This window comes from Chelonia mydas, chromosome 4 (assembly GCF_015237465.2).
Source record: "Chelonia mydas isolate rCheMyd1 chromosome 4, rCheMyd1.pri.v2, whole genome shotgun sequence".
NCBI classification, from domain to species: Eukaryota; Metazoa; Chordata; order Testudines; family Cheloniidae; genus Chelonia; species Chelonia mydas.
Genome location: NC_057852.1, coordinates 65,655,212 through 65,675,431, shown reverse-complemented (window position 1 = coordinate 65,675,431; position 20,220 = coordinate 65,655,212). Strand labels below are relative to the sequence as shown.

General features: G+C 39.0%; 1 protein-coding gene across 2 annotated transcripts in view; it reads left to right on the top strand.

Moving 5' to 3' along the window:
• The first annotated feature begins 366 nt into the window (after positions 1-366).
• The window catches only part of FSTL5 (follistatin like 5), a 540,589-nt gene continuing 520,735 nt past the window's right edge, over positions 367-20,220 (top strand). Inside the window, exon 1 of one of the 2 annotated variants that reach the window (XM_007071285.3) lies at positions 367-1,120. The gene's annotated coding sequence lies outside the window, so the exon portion shown is untranslated. The remainder of the gene's footprint in view (positions 1,121-20,220) is intronic. The other variant, XM_007071286.3, reaches the window with a different exon arrangement.

Below are 20,220 nucleotides of genomic sequence, written 5' to 3'. Positions count from 1 at the left end.
TGTGGTATCTAATAAATATTGCATAACAGCCATTCCGCCTTTAGAATGGAAGCAGACTCTGGGTTCAAGATGGGAGCTATTTGCTATTTTGGGGGTGACTGCACTCTTCCCCCAACCAGACATTGGACAGACTCTCTCTCTCTCTCTCGCACACACACACATCAGTGCAGACGATCAGGGCCGGGGTTGGCTGTCTTTAAGTCCCAGTGTTTAGGGGCGGGGGAGGGGGGACTGCATCAGTGCAGTTAGAGGTGCTAGTTCGTTACCAGGGGTCCAAAATACGAGGGGTGGGGGGTTAAATTCCTGTTTCTCATCCCCTTCAAGAAACCCAACAAGTTCTCAGCACGTGCCCACGCCGGCGGCAATGAGACGTGCTTAGGAAACCAGGCTCCTGCAGCTCTGTGCGGCGGCTGATGCCCGGGTCCTGGGCGTACAAAGACTGAGAACAGAAAGAGCCGCCTGCTCAGCGGCGGCGGCTCGTGGGCTGGGAGCTTCGCAGCCGGAGGGCTGCGGCGGGGCGGCGAGCCCCTGGCCGTCCCCGCTACCCGCTACGGCCGGCTGCTCCTGCTGGCTGCCGAGCTGCCCGCGGCTGCCCCCTCTTCGGCTTCCATGCAAATGAGGGAAGAGCCGGGGCTGACGTGCGGGCTGGGGAGGGGGAGGCGGGACACGCCGGGCTGAGTGGCAGCGCCGGGGAGAGAGGAGGCGGGAGAGCCGGGCGGGTTCAGTGACTGAGACAAACTGGAGGCGAGAGGAGCTGGTGCTGTCCACGGCGCTGCTGGTGCTGAACCCGGGACCGCGCGCCCGCTCCCCCCCTCGCCCGCCCCAAAGGCCAAACCGCCCCCACCCCCTTCCACTCCACCCCCCACCCGCCTAGGAGCAACTTGGCAAAGGAGCTGTTGGCCCCTGGAAGAGATTCCCCCGGCTCTGCTGCTCCTGGGCGCCCGGCTAGACGAGTTCCTGGGGATTGCTTCAGAGTTTTACCCAAACTGTTGGCTCCCTTTTCTCTCCATTGCCTGATCCCAGTTTGGAAGTGTGGTGAAAAGAAATATTTCTGTATGCACCATTCTTGCCAAAGGACACAACCTTTTCTTCTGGGGGACTTTTGTGACTGTTAGACCAGGTAAGGAGGAAGCTGGGTTTGAATGGAAATGCATGTCTAATTGTCGGAGAGGGGCACTGACCAAAAGAAAAAAAAAAGTGCAAAGTTGTGAGCTTGTTAGCCCTGAGGTCAGTGCAAAGGAAACCCTTGGGAAAGATTTCAGCAGCTTTCAGCTTCAAAATGGGCTCTGCAAACAAGAAATGAATGCAGAATGGGAAGTTAGGAGGGTTATTTTTGTTGCTAAGTTTCTATAGTCCTGTCGGTTGGGTTTATCATAAACAAATAAATGAACAGTTTGTAAAGGTGGGTATTATATTTTTGACGGATTTTAATTCACCTGCATTGAAAAAGGTACTCCACATAACTTCCAGGTTTGGGGGCGAGTAAATCTCTAATCGATTTCGCCTGGGAGCGAGTGGTATGTAAGGTCAGGCTGGGAACTAGTGAGCAAAGTAGGAATTAGAGAGGATTTGCAAAAGAAATGCCTGATGTTTGCCCTGGCGGCTGTATGTGTGGCTGAGAAGAGGAGTGATGCCTTAGGGTAATTGATAAGAACAACAAGAACAACAAACTTGGGAAATTGAAATCTCGCTGAGGGCTCGTCCTCGCCTCTTCCCCAAGGTGGATAGGGGTGCGTGTTTTGCAAGTTGTGGGTTGTTTGTTTCGGTATTGACTGGTGAATGTCAGGCCTTCCTCTGGGCTAGAAGTAGATGTAAATGTGGAGCTCTGATTTAATAGTACAGTATTATATTGTATTATAGGGCCGCTGCTGTTTGGTAATTGAATGGAACTGGGAAGCGTGGGCAGATGAAATGTCGCTGTTTCAGCAGCGTTTAACCTTCGGCGTGCTTAGCAGAGTGATCTGCTCCATTTAAGGGTTTACTATTGAAGATGCGTTGCTTGCTTCTGTGAATTCTCATCGTCCTGGGTATGCAACGAGAGGAGCAGGGATTTGTGTGTGTTGAGAGCTAAACGCTGACTCCAAAATGAATGGACTGGTCTGCTTGTAGCCAGCGCCAGTGAGGTGACTGAGCGGAATAGGGAGACAAATTAAGTCCCCATCCTGCATTTTGTGACGTTATTTATTACTTTGGCCAACACAATGAATTTTCCTTAGACTCCAAATCTAAAACTCATGTGCTGCATCACATATTTGTAATGTACAAGTGGCCTTAATAGGTATAAACATGAGATAATCTCCGTTTATCTGTTTGATTCCAGAAGCAGAAAAGTTATGTGCCACGTTATTACAGCAACATTTTTTTCTGTACAATTTATTTAAAGTTGAAGTGTGATGTTAGTGAATATTTATCAGCTACAGAATAAGTTAGGCTACTTGGCAGCAGTGCATGCATACTGAAATGGAAAGTTAAAAGCTGATCAATTCAGGCAAAAGTAAATGTTCTATTACATTTAAGTAGTATTGAACCCTGTTACTGAGTTCTAAGAAATGCCCTTTTCCCCTCACTAATTATAAAGCTGCTCTCCCCTCTTCCTACCCCAAAGAAAAGGGGGTGGGAGTTTATATACAGCATTCAAAATAGACTGCTAACCTTCATAAGCCTACAGTTAGAAAAGATCTATATCTCCTTGAATGCATGTGAATATTTGTTTATAAATATATTCAGGTTTTTCGTAAACTAAAACATGTTCATCCTTGATTTTTGTCTCTGCCTCTTTTTTTTTTTTTTTTAGAAGTGTGCAATTTCAGGAAGTTTGCTTTCAAAGACTGATTACATTATTGTTTTGAAAACTATATTCTAAAATAAGTTACATGAACAATTCAGTGAAAATTTAAAAAAATAAAGTACACGACCACATTTTGTAATGTTGACATATACATATAAAGGGCCTGAGCCTTGTTTACTGGAGTAGTCCCTACTCATACATAGGTAGTCATGTTAACACCAGTGTCACTGCTTGCAAGATTAAGGACTACTCCCATGAGGAAGAGTGAGCAGAATTGAGCTCTCTGCCATCAATTATGTTACTAGGGTTAATCATATAATAAATTATGTACTTAGAATTTACAACATGTAAATTCTTATTGTACCTCTTGTAAATCTTTATATGTGACTGTGAGGTTTACACTATGCTGCATTCTTTTAGAGCTATGAATCACAGGTTTAAAAATAACAGAGATTTTTACCTATTGGGCAGAGAGACTTTCCAAGTAGTAAAATTATTATCTTGTTATTATTATTATCTTGGTATTGTTATCTTCAAACAGACATTTTAAACATATAATCTAAGAGTAATTCAGACATTGTAGCCCATGAATATTTCTTTTGTTCAGTTTGTGTGATTAGGCAACAGTCATTTTTCATCCTTGCAATACATATATACTTATAACAATGGGATTTGTTAGTGTAAAGTTCCAAAAACTCTAAATTACAAAATTATCTCTTGATAGCCGATGAAAACTATACTTATACAGTCAAATCACTGGTATATTGAATTCTCAAACTAACACAGCTTCACACAACATTATTGCCTATTTTAGGTCCTTACAAAAATCATTATTCAGTCAAACCCTCCCATTTACTAAGGGCCGCAGTGTTAGCCTTGCCAGCACTGACCAAGTACGTGAATGTATTTGCAAATGCATGTACAAGGATTTTATCAATGTCAATAAAAAGCCTTCCAGTAGCTCTTAGCATACCTTTGTTTGTGGACCATTCAGTTATTTTGCTGAGTTATACAGTGGCATCTAAAAGTTATTGATTGGGTTTCAAGTGAATGTTGTCTGTGTTACTCTGAAAGATTTTCTCGGTTGTGATCTAATTATACTGAACTGTCATTCTGCACTTTTCTTTGTGGTTGTCTAGCCTTCAATATTTCTTTAAAAGATAAATATTTTACCCATCTAGGTTAAGACCCATAACAAATACAAAAAATCACAAACTTCCATCTGCAATAAGCAGTATTCTAAATTTCTATACAAAGTAAAAGAAGTAAATTTTCCATTAGTTTCCCTAGCTTCTACTGACAGCAATGCTACACTTCAAGTCCTGTCATTGTTTCCATGATAACACCCATCCTTAAAAAAATCAAATTCATACCTGAAACACAGGAGGACAACTCCATTATGCACCCAGTTACAGCAATTCTGAGTTTAGCCTAAAGGGCCTAAATTAAAGGGTTCAAAGCCTAGATGTAAAAATTGGCTTTGAGAAAAAAAATTCAGTTTTCAGTTCACAATATTACACTATTATTGCCAGATGTTGCAGTGATCTCAGAAAAGAATATGATGTAGCTCTCAAAGGGTGACTTATGGGTCATGTCTTAACTTTAATATTTTTATTTTTTTAGATTAAATTAGGCAATCTTTTTTATTTACTATAACTTGTTCCATTACATTATGTAATTCTAAAGCAAAATGGATGGCTTAGTGAATTCATTTGCTCTTCTAATTTGCAGCCATTTCAAAGCATTGGTGGTGCCTGACAACAAATCAAAAGGTAGGGAATTGTTGTCAGGATATTATAGTTTGATGCAATAGGGTTGTTGTTTTTTCTTCCTCGTAGGCAGAAAAGACAGTTAGCTCTCTTGTGTATTTTGGTAAAAGGGCCATAAGTTGCAACTTTCATTATACACATTATACTGGGTAATAAAAACCACGTTTCAGAGGTGCAGGGCATCCAGAGCAACCTTTGATTTCAGTGAGAGTTGTGGGTGTCCAACAACTCTGAAAACTGTGCTGAGCACAAAGCTAACCCCTTTGGTAATGTCTAACAACTATTAAGGCCAAAGTTACTATCATTGCCCAGTCTTCAGGGAAAACAATCCTTTCCACCACTCCCTGATTTCACTCTCTGCCCACAGGAAGAATAAGCCCACTTGCAATGGTTCTTCATATCTCTTCACCATAATCTAGGGTGACCATATTTCCCAAAGGGAAAATGGGATACCCTATGCGGCTAGCCTGAATCACTCCAGCTGCTTGCCCGAACCCCACAACCCACCACACAGAGCTGAAGTTGCTGCTCACCCAAGCACTGCCTGCCCCCTACACTAAGCTGGGGCTGGCATCATTGCTCGCCTGAGCCCTGCCTGCCCCCTGCCTGAGCCCTGTTTTCCCTGCCCCTCCCCCCTGCCCCCGGCCTGAGGCTGGCATCACCACTTACCCCCACCCCACGTTCCTCTACATCCCACTTTTTTGACAAATTCCCACTTTTGCCAGAAAAGTTGGGACGGCCTGGACAGGGCTTAAAAAAGGGACTGTCCCTGCCAAAATGGGAGATATGGTCACCCTACCATAATCAGACTTTCCTCTGTGGCTACTTTGTGGTGTTCACTTTCCAAATTCTATACCCAGGTTTTGTGTTAGTGACACCCTCTCTAATTTTTCCTGCTTGAAGGCACTCCTTGCTGACAGATACTGTAGTTATGAGTTTGAAATAAAAATATCAGTAGTAAAAATGCATTGAATGAAGTAACAGACATGTTATCATTAACTCTGTCCCACCTTTGCCTGAGCAATAAAGGGCAGGAAATCTGGATAGGGGTAATTCTTCACTCTCTGTGTGGGAGAGAAGCTGAAGAGCTGTTTCCCATTGACAGCATCTTCCATTCCCCATAATCATCCATGTGAACAGGTGAGTAGATTGGTGTTCTTCAAATCAACTAGTCCTATTGGGACCCAGAAATTTGTGATTCCCAGGTGAGTGGGAGTGACAATTTGAGTGAACATCGAATTATACATTTATTATTCTGTGTGATACAGAGATATATTTATTTATTTGGCAGCTAATTTTCACTGAGATATTTCCCTTTACTGTTTTAGAAATAAACCATGAAATAAGCACGACTGCTTGATTTAATTAATTACCGTTCTGACACATTTAAAGTGAAATTAGTGGCATTTTATTTGGATTGTATCACTAGGTTGTCCAAACCACAAGGTGCTAAAAGAGTATGAAGAGTTAAATCTGAGGACTAGTTGGCAGTACTGTCACTGATTACTTGAAGTAGGTTGAAGTTCAGGGTTTATTTGCATTTGAATTAATTGAGATTGGTGTCCAGCTGAGCTTTATAGAACAGGGTTCCGAAAAAACTTTAGTATAATAAAGTACTTGATGAATTCTTGTATATGTTAGAGGGAAGATGGTGAAAGATATTTTCAAGATATTTTTCTCTGTCTGACAGTTTTTTGTACTTAAATATGTTTTATCTAAGCAAGCTTTATAGTAACTTTCAAATACTTATACCATTAAGTATGCATTCTTGTGTTAATAAGGGCCAGCGTTTTCAAACCTGGGTATCTAAAGTTAAGCTTTTATAAAGGCATGTTTAGGTGCCTAAATAAAAATGGCTTATTTTCAGTGGTATTGAGCACCTGCGTTGACAATTAAACTATGTATGGTTTATCTTTTAATATTAGTCATATGCACTATAGTCTATCACTATAAGACAGTTTAATAAATGAGAGAAACTTCCAGTTTATTAATATTGATCATTTGGATTAAAAAAGGCACCACAAAATGCTAGATGCTTTCTATAGTGTAACTCTTTGGAAAATATCTAAAATTTTGAGGTAATCCTAATACATAAATTATCTGGACAAAGCTCTCAGTTGCACTAAAACAAACCTAGTAATGAGGGAATTCAAGAGTAAACAGGAGGGAAAATTGGTGATCTTAATTTATAAGGAAATAAACAGGAAATAATTTGCCTTTCAAATATCTTGAGTACTGTATCATGTTTCAAGGTAGAATATTTTGTGTTGTTTTATATTATAAATTTGATTTAGCACAATGTTGTATAGCCTGGTACAGTGTGTCACTTATGGGACTTACTGGGTTTAAATTAACAGTTACCACTCAGGAAAAAAAGATTTGGCATCACTGTGGATAGCTCAGTGGAAAACTCTGCTCAGTGTGAAACAGCAGCCAAAAAAGTAAGCAAAATGTTAGCATGTATAAAGAATGAGATAGACAATAACAGATAATATAATTCCGTTCCTTCTTACCTTGAATATTATATTCAGTTATGGTCACATTATCTCAGGAAGGCGCTAGGAGAGCAGAGATATGCAAGGTTCAGAGATGGGCCACAAAAATATTGGATGTGGGTGTAAACTTCCATAATTGATAAGACTGAAATGATTGGAGAACAGATGAAAAAGGCAGGACATGATAAAATAATATAAAATAATGAAATATATAGAGACAGTAATTCAGGTGAGTTCCAATTACCCTTTCTCATAGCACAAGAACAAAGGGACATTCAATAAAATTGAATGGAAACAAATGTAAAACTGATTAAAGGATTATTTTTTTGCACAGTACATAATTGGTCTTTGGAACTTATTGCCACAAGTTATCACTGAAGCCAAGTGATTATCAGGGTAAAAAAAGAAGTAGACACATATAGATAATGAGAATTTCCACAAATACATTACATAAAAATGAAAGACTTTATAAGAGATATAAAAACTCATCTTCAAGGCATAAACTCACCACTAATTTAAGTCAGGAAGAAATTTCTCCTGTGAATTATGTATACCTTGATTTTTCCACTATGGTATTTCTTGTTCCTTCCTCTAAAGTATCTTATATTGACCACTATCAGACATAGGATACTGGATAAGATGGATCTTTGGTCTGATCTAGAATGGCAGTTCTTATGTTGTTTAAGAAAACATGCTTACCTACTTGCTTGCTATATTTTATTATTTAATTATATATAATTAAAATAAAAGTACGGTTGCCTTTTCCAAAATAGTTCTCAGAAAGCGTTTGTTCAGAAATTGAAATATCAACATGAAAATGCACCAAATGTAAATATGACGTCATTCAAACAATACCATGTTGTTTTTCTATTTATTTAAGCAGAGTAATCACATTGTGAAAAAAACAAACAAACACAAATATTCTGCAGATGTATTTCATTTTTTGGAACAGATAGGCCAGATTCTTCTCTCTCTTCTTTTGTGTGTCTGTGCCATCAATGCCATATATATGGTCTATACAGTTGAACTTTTAAAATAAAAGTTAATACACAAACACAAATACCAGCATCTGCTCTCTTAATGCTGGAGTGCTGAATGCCAGAGAATGTTATTAAGAGTTAAGTATGCACGTGAACAAGAGAATAAACCCTTTAATGATTACCTCCCCCACCCCAGATATAGGAGTCTACTCTCTCTTATTGATGTGATAGGGAGGGTTTTATGCAAATAACTCCCATATGTACCAGTATGAAAACAGTTCCTTAATACTCATTTTGAGAGAGACCATATTTTCCTTTCATAAGCAAGGAATCTCTCTTTTAGGTTTGATTTTTTTTTTATTGCCTTTTCGACTTCTGTATGCCACAGTTTTGTTCTTCTTTCCATTTTCTCAGCAATGACTATTTTTTTTTCTTTTCCCCCATTCTAAGGTTCTGCTCCAAAGCACATCTAAGTCAATAAAATGTCTCTCATTGTCCTTCCTGGACTTTTAATCAGAACCTAAGTGATTATTCATTTTTTATAAAAGGTGATGAATAGTCAGCCCTGGAGAGTGAAGTCATCAGACCAAGTACCTCATGGGAAAGTGCAGGCTTTCTGAATGTTGTCTCCAGTGGTCTTTCCAGTCCTGACTGGGAGGGATCAGACAGTAACTCAGAGAGTAATATAGTCACTATACATTCACTGTCTAAGCTCTATCTTGTCCACAGAGGTCCAGTGGCTAACCGATCTACGAGAATGGTGGTGCAGCTTGTTCCTCACAATGTGTCCTCAATCTGCTCTGCAGTCTGATACAGGGGTATAGCTCCTGGAAGTATACAGAGAAACAGCAGTCCTTGAGTGCAGTTTTGTCTGGCCCTTATTGGTGCTATGTATGAGTAGAGAAAAGCTCCTTACCCACTTGTCACACTATGTAAAGGCTAATCATGACATCATCCTCAGTGACAAGCCACGGCTGTTGTGGAAAGTATACTGGCTTTCAGTCACTACTGCCATCAACCAAATTGCGATAAATAATCTGTAAATGACAGACATTATAACATTACTAATCTCCGAAAACATTTTGTTCCTAAGCAGATATAATATTTGATCTTATAACAAACCATACGACATTTTTCACCACATTATCATGATTTGAAGATAGGTAATATTGTCAGTTGAACACATTGTATATTTAAGAAGAAAGAACCTCAGCTACTGCAATGGAGATCTAAAAGATTAATCCTAAAACAGTTGCCTCCAATGCACCTGCTGTGCTTCTTTCATCCATTCATATTCCATTATTTTCCTTAGACCATTCAGAAACAGAGCAACTGTCTACTGGTTATACATAAAAGGAGAGATATTCCTATTTTATTTTTTATGGTTTTGCTCTGGAGTAGTTTTTGATCAATAGTAAATTTTAGTAAAAGGTATTCTGCTTATTAATGCATGGGCAGTTTAGTTATTTGCTTGGTACACTAGAAACTGAACAATGTTTTTCCTGAGGTTTAATTTTGGTGTTATGCTAAGTAAAAGCCCTGAACTGGTGACAGAATATCAGATGACTTTAGATGGGGTTCTTTGGCTATGTTACATTTTTGTCTATTGTCACATACTAGACTGATTTTGTTCCTTCATACCTAGAGAATTATTGCAACAAACATACTGGAATAACTTGCATGTTCATGTTCTTGTTGCATTCAACAGGGAGGGTAGGATGCCCCTGAGGGTTTTCCTCTGAAGCATAAACAGAATGCTGTAGGCCTCAGAAATTAAAAGAAGATGCCCCTGTAGGCCAAAAATCTAATATTTTAATATATTTGTGTTATTTACATATTTTCACTGTGAATGTCTCATTCATGGACTGATCCAGCCTCTCAGTTAGTAAATTTTCTCTCCTATAGTTAAATTTTTCAAATGGTATGTGTGCATTTGTCTTTGTATATACTATCTGTATTTTCACTCACAAAAATGCTAAAACAATAGTAAGGTCTTGTTTATATCCACACAATTGTGGAAATTCAGTATGAAAACTGATAGCCTCTCTTCCAGTTATCCAAATATTCCTGGTTATTGCAGCTCATATGATACATTGTGGTATGTATGATTAAATGTACCCTATCATCCACAACACATGGATACAAAGACATGAGTTCAAATTTCATATGCAATTTGGAATATCCTGGCTATTGTGAGTCAATCTGTTTTATTCAAGTTCATATACCACACTCATCACCATAGTACCTAAGCATCTTCCAGAATTGTGCAAAGGAACATGACTAACATCAAGGATGTGTGTATCCTTCTTCATTCATCTCTCTGGGGAGAGGAGAAGGAGCCAAAGTTGCATCCACCAGACTTGTATTTGAGTGATAAAATAGGTATTTGTTCATGAAATGAGTATAAATGTTGAACATAACTTGAAATATTTGAAAGTGCAGCTCTTAATGTGATTTAAATGTGAGTGGGGACTGTGTCTGCAATTATGTTTCTTTTTAAAGCAGAAAAAGAACAATAGATTGCACTCATGGAAGCTCAGAGTTTTTTTTAAAAAAATGCAATTATTTACATAATAGATTCTTTTTTGAAAATACTGCAGTTTGAATACTTATATAAGGACTTGAAAAAAAATCAGCCTGATCTTAATGGCTCAAAAGCAAGGTTCACATAAAGCTTCAAATTTATCTGAAAGCATAGTGGTTCTGGGTTTCCATTATGATTTTGATCATCAGATTAGTTTAATCAACATTTGGCAGACCTAGACCTCTGCTGTGTGGAGAGACTCTCTAGCAATTCCATTCCTGGTAAAGCACTCTGTTAAACCCTGGGATCACTCTGTTTATCGGAATTTTCTTCAGAAGAGAGAGAGAGCAGAGGCAAGATTTCATAATCTCCTAGCCTGGTGGTGCCTTAACTAGTGTGTAGGGGGCACCACTTGGCCTGCCTCACTGGAGCTGGGTCTCTGAGGAGACCACCAGAGAAGGGCCACTGCCCCACAAACCACTGAGTCTTTGTGGGAGCAAGAAACACACCTCCGTTTGACAAGACACAGTGCAGTACAGTTGAGTATTCAGTACTGAGTATTTAGTTCCTCAGGTTATTTGTCTGCCTTGCATGCAGACTAAGCCTATGTGCTAACAATCCATATGAAATTTTCATTGCTTTTGACAAGTATCTGAGGGATCAGCTCTGTCACAATCTTGTACCTACTCTACCTCAAGTGCATGTCTTGGCTGGATATAATATCTGTCCCAGGCATCACTTTCCTCACACTTGGCACTTATAGTGTCCGCCAGCTTCTATGTTGCTATTTTTTTCCATTTTTTCAATGCATTTTTTATCTTCTTGTGAGTCATTTTTTTTCTCAATTCCTTTCTTTGTTGTATAAGTCAGAGATTATTTGATTACACCCAAACATAAATTTACTACCTCTTCAGTTTATAAAATATGGAAATCATAATCTATGTGGATATAGAGTACATCAGTTTTAAAATCACAAGTCATAGCATAACTAAACTGAGGAAAAAGTAATTTCAAAGATACTCAAAGAGCCACATAAGAAAGTCACACCTCTTCAAGTCAACCCCTAATGCAAAAGTCTGAACAGACAGTCCTGGCAATGTGCAGTGAAAATTAACAAACTTAGGCTCTATCAGATCAATGAGGGAAGTGAGCTCTGCAGTTGGAGATTCTCAGCTGAAAATGATGTCTCTTGACAGAAGCATTCTAATATGGTAAGACCAAACAGATTTTTTTTTTTAAATCGTCTTCACAGATTTATCTTCAGAATTCTACATTGTTCTATATAGTCCCCGAAAAGCACTTATTGGTGTTTATCACTCTATATAATATATTTTGGAGTTATTCAACAATCCATTTGTCTGAACAAGCCACTTAAAAGACAAGGTAAGTGGTATTGCAGTACACTTCTGGGCTAATTTCTGCTCTCAACACACATGAACTGCACTAAGTCAATGAGATATGAGACATTTAAACTTGTCCTACACTTTGTTTTTAAGTGTCATAAATAATAATGCTAACATGAATGTGAGGGACAGAGGGCCATGTCCCTCAATCCATACAGGGACACATTGCCATTTTTCTATTCAGGAGGAAATAGTTAAGCACTGCAAGAGGTTATCTAGGGAGGTTGTGGAATCCCTGTCATTGGAAGTTTTTAAGAACTGGTTAGACCAGTAGTTCTTAACCAGGGATCTGGGGCCCCCTAGGGGGCCTCAAGCAGGTTTCACGGGGGCCTCCAAGCAGGGACAGCATTAGACCTAGGGCAGAAAGCTGAAGCCCCATCACATGGGGCTGAAGCCCAGGTCCCTGAGCCCTGCCACCCAAGGCCGAAGCTGAAGCCTGAGCAGTGTAGCTTCATGGGGGCCCCTGTGACTTGGGGCCCCAGGCAATTGCCCTGCTTGCTACCCCCTAATGCCATACCTGGCTTTTATTTGCAGAAAACCAGTTATTGTGGCACAGGTGCGCCATGGAGTTTTTATAGCATGTTGGGGGGGCCTCAGAAAGAAAAAGTTTGAGAATCTCTGGGTTAGACAAACAGCTGTCAGGCATTCATAGATTCCTAGATTTCAAGGCCAGAAGGGACTATTGTGATCATCTAGTCTGACCTCCTGTATAACACAGGGCAGAGAACTTCCCCAAAGTCATTTCTAGAATGGATCTTTTAGAAAAAAACATCCAGTTTTGATTTAAAAATGGTCAATGATGGAGAATCCACCACAACCCTTGGAAAATTATTCCAATGGTTAATTATTCTCACCATTAAAAACTGACACCTTTTCTCCAGTATGAATTTGTTTAGCTTCAACCTCCAGCCATTGGACAGCATTATACTTTTCTCTGCCAGATTGAAGAGCTCATTATTTAACATTTGTTCCCAATGTCAATACTTATAGACTAACCAAGTTACCCCTTACTCTTCTCTCAGTTAGACTCAAGCAGCTCACTCTATTTAACTTATTGCTATAAGGCATGTTTTCCAATCCTCTAATAATTCTTGTGGCTCTTCTCTGAATCCTCTCCAATTTATGAACATCTTTCTTGAATTGTGAGCACCAAAACTGAATGCAGTATTTCATCAGCAGTCACACCAGTGCCAATTACAATGGAAAATAACCTCTCTACTCCTACTTGAGTTTCCCCTGTTTATGCATCACATGATCACTTCAGCTCTTTTGGCCACAGCATCACACTGGAAGCTCATGTTCAGCTGATTATCCACTAGGCTCCCCAAATCTTTTCCAGAGTCACTGCTTTCTGGGATAGAGCCCCGTCCTGTAAATATGGCCTACATTCTTTGTTCATATACATTTGCCGGTATTAAAACAGTGTTTGCTTAAGCCTAATTTACCAAGCAATCCAGATCACTCTGTATCTGTGACCTGCCCTCTTCATTTATTTACCACTTCCACTGTATCATCTGCAAATTTTATCAGCAATGATTTTATGTTTTGTTCCAGGTCATTGATAACCATGTTAAATAGGACAGGGACAAGAACCAATGATTTAGGTATACCTAATCCTGTTTCAGCACAGGGAGTGGTAAGGGATGGACTAGGTGGTTTCTTGAGGTCCCTTCTATATTTCCATTTCTGATATACTTCACTAGCAAAAATCTTCTTGACCACTTGATAGATTTTCTTCCAGCAAAGTCAGTGGGTAGCTATTATTATAATCCTACAATAAGAGAACACAGCTCTAGAACTTAAAAGGAAATAAATATGGCTGAAGAGTTAATATGTTGAGAAATACCAATTTGACACACTTTTTCCTCCTCACAACTTGTTAGAAAATTTACAGATTCCAGAGCTGTCTCCAATTTCTAAACTAAATTAAAATTTTGACATTACTGGTCACATTGCTGATTCCAGGTTTCCAGTGGAAATTTTGAAACAAACCAATGATCCTCTTTTCCTTTTATACTAATTTTAAACTGATGTAGTTTGTGAGGAGGTATGTACCCCACACAGGTAAGGAAAAGATTAACTGCAGCTGGAGAGCTCAATTATGGTACCTGGTTGTACCTGGAGGGTGGGTCAGGCACAATGAAAGATGGATCTCAGCTGAGGTGGAGGTGAGTGGTTATAAAGAAAGGAAGGAAAGGAACTGAACTGTGCAATCCTTCTTTTGGCATTAAATGGAGTGACTGGCAAGGTCAAGGAGGAAGCCTAGAAAAAGAGTTGCCCCTGGGATCTCCTGAGAAGAGAAGGGTGACAAGAGGCCAGGAGAAACATGAAGAAAGCTTACTTCCTTATAGGTATTCAACTGAGGAAGAGAGCAGAGGAAACTTAAGAGGGAGGAAAGGTCAACCCTGAGGAGGGCAAATGTTTGTTTAGGTTTATACTTCATTTGAAATATGTTGGGGAACTCAAGGGGGGAAGCCTTGTGAGACCCACCCTTGAAAAAAGAATGAACCTAGAGAATCTGTGAGAGAGGCTTTGCTGATAGCCTGAGGTAGGAAGAAACCCACAAGGGTAGCCGGGGGTGGGTCTGAATAGACAGACCTTGTGTTGTCATTAACTAGTACCTGGGCTGGAACTCAGAGGAGTGGGAGGGCCTGGGTTCCCCTACCAACTACTGGGGAAGATGGCATAAAGCGCCCTTTGATATACTCAGATGAGGACATTTGAAAAACCTGAGATGGGACCACAGGGCCCAGAGTTGGAGCTGAAGACCTTTAATAGGAACATTGGAATTTTGTTATCCTGAAGGGAGTGGGACTAATGATGACCTGGCTAGAGGGCTGAGTCACGAGAAGAGGCAAACTCCCACAAGGCTGGAGTGGTTGATTGTCAGTAGGGGGCACTAGATGAGAGCTGGCTATGCCATACCCCGCCATGAGGGGGCATGCCAGTGGTGAGACCACTCTTACACATAACTTTATTGACATTAATAGGATCTTACCAGGTGTACATCAGTTAAAAGGAGAGGAGAATCAGGCCCAGCATATTCCCATTGCAGATATAACTACTGAAGGGATATTATAGTAATTGGAATAATAAACATTATGCCACCTCACTATCAGAAATGTGTCACTTCCTCAGTTTCCATGTATGCATGTTAGCTTTTGGCTGTCTGCATGATATATTATCAAATCCAAGACAGTGTTTTACTACAGCAATGAAAGCACATTCATGGTGATGGATATGTGGTATCAAGAAAAACTACATTAATTTGACTTGTGTAAAGGTAGCTGTGGCCAGCAATGCTAAAAATTGTTTTTTCTGTATCTGAACAAAATTTCCCAAAGTGGAATAATGTATGCATTACAAATGCTGTCTACATCTTCAGTGCTAAATGAATGATTTGCTAGTGTTCTGCTCTTCTCCAGAAAGCATGTGTAAAGGGATAGTGGGACGCTGAGGAAATATGTATAACGCTACTGCATGCCCTTCTTCCTGCATCTCAGATTAACTCTGGACATGTCTAAATGATTAGTTAGTGTGCTGCAAGTTGGGGTGTATATCTACTGCACTCCAGTGTGCTCCACGCTAACTGTCCATGTGGACCCTGCTGCCACATACTAAAAGTTGCCTATTATGCTTTGCGTTGTTCATTGTGCACTAGCGAGCAGCAGCAGGATCCACGTGGACACTGGAGTACAGTAGATTCACACTCCAGCTTGCTCCAGACTAATTCATTGTTTAGACAAGCTCTCTTTCCTGAAGCACAGGCCAGAGTTGTGTCTATTTCCGGACCTCTCAGAAAGTATTACACAGAGATAAACCTCAGGGTTATTGTATGTAATACCCTGAGGAGTAGGTGGTAATAGTCCTCAGTCAACTTCAAAGAGTAAACTATACAGTTTCTTTGTAGACAAACATTTAGTGCATACAGAAAACATTATAAATAGTACATGGAAGACGATGAATAACTTTTAAACAAAAGCTATCAAATAGTAAATCTACTGGTGTTCCTCATATAGACTTCCCTTCTCCCCCTCCCTCCCGCTCCCTTTTTTTTTTTTTTTTTTCATATTTAAATGCAATGTTTCAACTTAACATTTACACTTCTATACTTTAACACATATCAATGAACTCACTTCCTTCTGATCTTTTTATAGAGATGATGTATTAGTCTCTGTAATGTGACTGTAATATGTAGTATGTGTCACCTGGATTCTTCAGAACTTGGGAAGAGTGGCAGCATCTCAATCCTTTCAAATTCTTCAGAACCCTGACAGCAAATTGTCTGGGAATCTGTACAGCTAGCAGCATTCGAGCCCTTGGGCTAACAGTTGACTGGTCTCCTCAGTCGATGGTAAAACAGAAATCTCTGGTCTGCATCCAGAGTGGTACAGGTAGTGGGATCAGCATATAACATATCCATTCCCTGGATTTCTACAAAGGTTTCACTATATAGGTCGCTATCTTTTTTCCATAAACTCGGGTCATTCAGGCAAGAATTTACAAACCTTTACCTCCCTCAGCCTAGCCCCTGAGAGAGTCCCAGTTAGTTAATAGCTGTGTAGCCTCTAGGGGTAATAGATGCTCCCCTACCAGCTCTTCCTCTAGGTCCATATACTGGGGTGGACCAAACATGTTAATGGAGAGCTTCCCTAATAAGTAAAGCTGGAATAGCGCTGACCTGTATCCAGAGTGCTTCTGGTATTGGAACCCACCTTCGCAGCAGACACATTCCTCAGTCCTATATCAGTCAGGGCTGTCTTTAACCCATATGTTTATATCTTTTCCTTTATCTTCCCAGCCCCTATATCCTGAGTGGCTCAGCTCTCAGATTAGTGAATAGAGTGTGACCTACCACAGGGTTCATCCAACACAAAAAATACCTATACAGCTACAAAAACAGCTAGTGAGCATGTTTAGTTAACCACCACATCCTATTTCTGGATGTTTCTGTGCCCTTCTAGCTGAGTTGACCTGCACAGCATTCTGCAAGTGTATAAAGACAGAATATTCCAGCTGAAATCCTTATGTCCTCTCCACTGCTTATCTCCCTTTCTTTAGGCCAAACAAAGTCAAATGCTTCAGTCAAGAACATGTGAGTTACACATGCATCTCTGGAAACAAATCTTCCATATTAATGTAGGGAGGCTTGGCGAGCATAGACATAAACACAGAAATTGATAGAGCCACCAGTTAGTGCAAGAAAAACCTGCAGGTGATCCTTGTTTAAGAAAAAGTATATATTTCAGTGTCACCTGTTGTTAATGGAGAACTGTAAATAATTCTTGCTAATGTATCTAATGGGAAAAAATATTATTATTACTACTATTTAGCTTCATTATTTAATATCTTAATATTTTATAAATATATGATTTTATATTAGACTTTCTATTTAGGCTAGCTTTTGGATAAATGTAATAATATTAAAAATAGTCATCAGCTTCCAAAGCAATATTAAGGAGGTGAGGATTTTAATGTAAATTAAGTTGTAATACAGGTGTAGTTCTCATGCTGGCTCTGCTGTAACCTAAAAGATTTGGAGTGTTCAAACACAGAATGAAACCACATAGTTCTGTGTCTATCATGCTTGAGGAACGTTGAGTAGTAGTTTTGAGCCATGTAGTTGTGGTTCTACAGATCCACTTTTACAGTGTATTTTTGACTTTATTTTTTATATTTAAAAAAACCTGCAAGAGATTACTTCCCTTGAATCCCATAAAGAGTTCACAGAGGAAGCTGAGCTGTTTTCTGTTACCTGGTCTTTATTAACATTCTACAAATATTGATGAAACCAAAAACCTGCCAAATGAAATTAGTGGCCAACTAATGGAAAAAAATAAAATTAACCGGGACAAATATGTATGGAACACATAAAGACCATATCAAAGCCACATAAAATGAAATAGAAGGACGGGAGAAAAGCAGCCAGGTATACCTAACCAAATATTATGAAATATAGAAAGGTAAATAAAAACCTGCTACAAAAGCATGATCAAATAAACTGAGCAACATGAAAACATGAATGTTGTCACAAAATAATCATGGCTGGAAGTAAAACTTAGGAAAAAATTCTACAAAATGATTGAAGAAACAGCTCATAAGATTAACAAATTTAAAGAAGAAACAAATCAAGGACTAATTTTTGTTCAAAAGGAATGCAGACCATTTTAGACCATCACACACTGAGCTAGAAAGTCTGTGGAAAGAATCTGTCTGAATTACAACCTACAGTTCCTTCTTCAGGAATTCAGGAAAGTCCTACAGAGGAAAGTTACGCTTTTCTTTTATGCTATGGAATCCAGAAACAAGTTTACAGCCACAAAAAACTGTGACAAGTGCTTATGTAGACAGCTTGGTTAATCAATCAATTCAGAAACCAGTCAGCTTTGAAGTAAAATAATATTTTGAAGCTTATTATGCTCATTTTGAGATAATAGGGCAAATGAACCAATGGACCAGAGAACAAAAAGTTATATTTCTTGCTCCTAGTCTAAAGGGATATGCCCTTATTATGCTAAGTTATTTATCAGAAAAAAACCAGGAACAAGTTTCAAACTACATTAACCCATGTTTTGGAAGTTGGATGCCAGACAGCATTGGCCAGAATCATTCAAGAACTGTATTAGACTGGCTGACATAAAGATTCTTTACCAGAACTGTCTGATGATATTGAGAAAGTAAGGCACAGAACTATCCAAATAATCTGAGGAACTACAAGATGTTTTAGACCATGTCCAATATAAAGATAGTTTTCTTGTAATTAAACGGAAACTGAAGGTAAAACAAAATTACATTAAAATGCTAAGAGAAACTTTGGAATATGCTCTGGAAGTACAAACTCACTATCTCACAAATCTTTCATAAAGAATGAATGAAAGACATGATGGTTGACAGTAAATCAAAATCTAACAAATGAGCCTTCACCAGATGTACACAAAAGTCATTTAAACAAAGTGTGAGCATTAGGATAGCTGTGGCCTCCTATGCTCCCTCCCCTGTCATGTCTCTGGCATGCACAGTACAATAGGACGGGCTAGAAGGATGTTATGTAGTGCTGGCTGGAGCTAGCTCTGGTTCCCCCATGCAGGGGGAATGCTTAGATGCCCTCCTAGGGCACGTTTTCAGCCTTTTTGTGCCACTAGAACATGAGCCAGCATCTGAGGCATATCCTTAAGGATGATGATTAAAGAAAACAGAATTCTAATTTGAGAGACAGCTAGGTTCTTTTAATAGTAGTTCTGATAACATTGTATACTATGTTTTTTCCTTGAAAACTGAAGAATAAGGTCATTGTGTTGCACATATTTTTAACTAGAGGTAATTTTGTTGCTCACTAAGGAACAGTTGCCACCATTGAAATGGTGAGTGTTCTACATCCCTTAACATTAAGAATTAATCTTCCTTGATCCCCTCTTTCAACTTACTACAAGAGTTAGCATTTGGAGGTTGATGCGTGAAATTAAACTACAGTAGTGAGGATTAAGAAATAGCTGATTTATACTCTTCAAGAATGGGTGGGCATGCCAAAGACAGTTGCATTGCATTTCATGGATACCAATAGTGTGTTCTGTGTTTGAAGGCCAATTTCTTTGTATAATGAATCTGGCGATATCATAGGGATTTACAATCTGCCCACAGTAAGGAGAAACATGTAGTTGCACCATCCCTGGAGGAGCAGTCTCATCAGTCTCATAAGCAGTCTCATAAGTCATCAGTGTGTATGTGTGTGTATATATTTATATATATATAATATGACCATTGTCAATTCCAGTAGTTTTTAATTATTTACATATATTTACATATATTAACACTAAACTATTAAAACTCTTTTGAATCAAATAAAATTAGTTTGAGCATAATAGTACATTGCATGCTATGAAGTTCCTGATTATAATAGATGGGATTCAGAGGAGACAGTAAATAAATTCTTATATCATCAATGGCCTTGCAATAGAAAAGCTGAAATGAGATTATATTAGTGCAGTTAAATGAAAATATTTTATGCATTGATAGACTAGAGGTCTATCAATAGTAGAATGTATATGCTAGAGACAACTCCTACAATTATGGTATATATGTTTCATTGAACATGATAGTCTGTGGGTTAGAATGTTTGCTGCTGCTACTTCTTTATCTGTTGTTCTTTAAATGCTTGAAAATATGTAATTGACTTTATATTCCCCACAGTTCTATTTAATCTTCAACAAACTGTCCAAGTGAAGCCCCTAGGCTAGCAGGCATGATGGATCCACTTCTAACTG